The following is a 909-nucleotide window of genomic DNA, read 5'->3' as shown; positions in this document are numbered from 1 at the left end:
CCTTCAGAATCCTTGAAATCTGGACTTAACCACCTCTTCTCAGTGTGCCATTGGGCAGATGACCTGGCTTCTTTAGGCCCCGTTTCCTAACTCTATAGAACAAGAATAATAGTACTCACCTCTTGGGTTGTCCTGTGGATTAAATGAGATACTTCCTGCGAAGCATTTTGCACGGTGCCTGATGCATTATAAGTGGGCAGTGACAGTGGCTGCTGTGTCTGTCCCCTCCTTCATTTCATTCAGCGGCTGCTTATCTGGGCCAGGCACTGTTCTAGGCTCTGCAGACACAGCAGTGAACAAAACAGGAAAGAGGAGCTTACGTTCTCATGGAGGGGGCCAGACTGGGAATAAATAATCAAATGGAGAACAGCAGAGCAGGGTGTGGTGGGGCCGGTCCTGTGCCACCCAAGATGTCCTTTCAGAATGGCAACCTGTGTTCCCCACTGCAGGGAGGGTGGGCTGCCAACAGCTCTCACCTGAGTCTCTCTCTGCTGATTGCTGTCATTCAGGCTCACGCTCACTTCCCAAGGGCATCTGCAGTCATCCTCCCATCTGGTTGATGGGGGGGGGGGGGGGTAAAGGCTGTGGCTCAGTTTGGGTCAATTCTGAAGCGTTTATGAGGCCTTTGTTGTGCAGTGGGGTCCAAAAGTTTGGTGTGTCATCCTTGCACCGGGCCATGCTAATCTCTGTGTGGTTCCAATTTTAGTATGTGTGCTGCTGAACTGAGCACAGAGTCCAGAGGTTTTGGATGGATGGAGGGATGGATGGATGGGTGGGTGGATGGAGGGATGGATGGATGGGTGGGTGGATGAGAGGATGGAAGGATGGATGGATGAATGGATGGATGGATGGATGGATAGATGAAAGGATGGATGGATGGATGGATGGATGGATGGAAGGATGGATGGA

At 51.6% G+C, this 909-nt stretch overlaps 1 pseudogene; it reads right to left on the bottom strand.

Moving 5' to 3' along the window:
* Positions 1-644: 644 nt before the first annotated feature.
* LOC125910506 (uncharacterized) lies at positions 645-730 on the bottom strand (annotated as a pseudogene).
* Between the last annotated feature and the right edge of the window lie 179 nt (positions 731-909).

Source organism: Panthera uncia, assembly GCF_023721935.1.
Source record: "Panthera uncia isolate 11264 chromosome B3 unlocalized genomic scaffold, Puncia_PCG_1.0 HiC_scaffold_1, whole genome shotgun sequence".
Classification (NCBI taxonomy): domain Eukaryota; kingdom Metazoa; phylum Chordata; class Mammalia; order Carnivora; family Felidae; genus Panthera; species Panthera uncia.
This window is presented reverse-complemented; position numbering and strand designations above follow the sequence as displayed.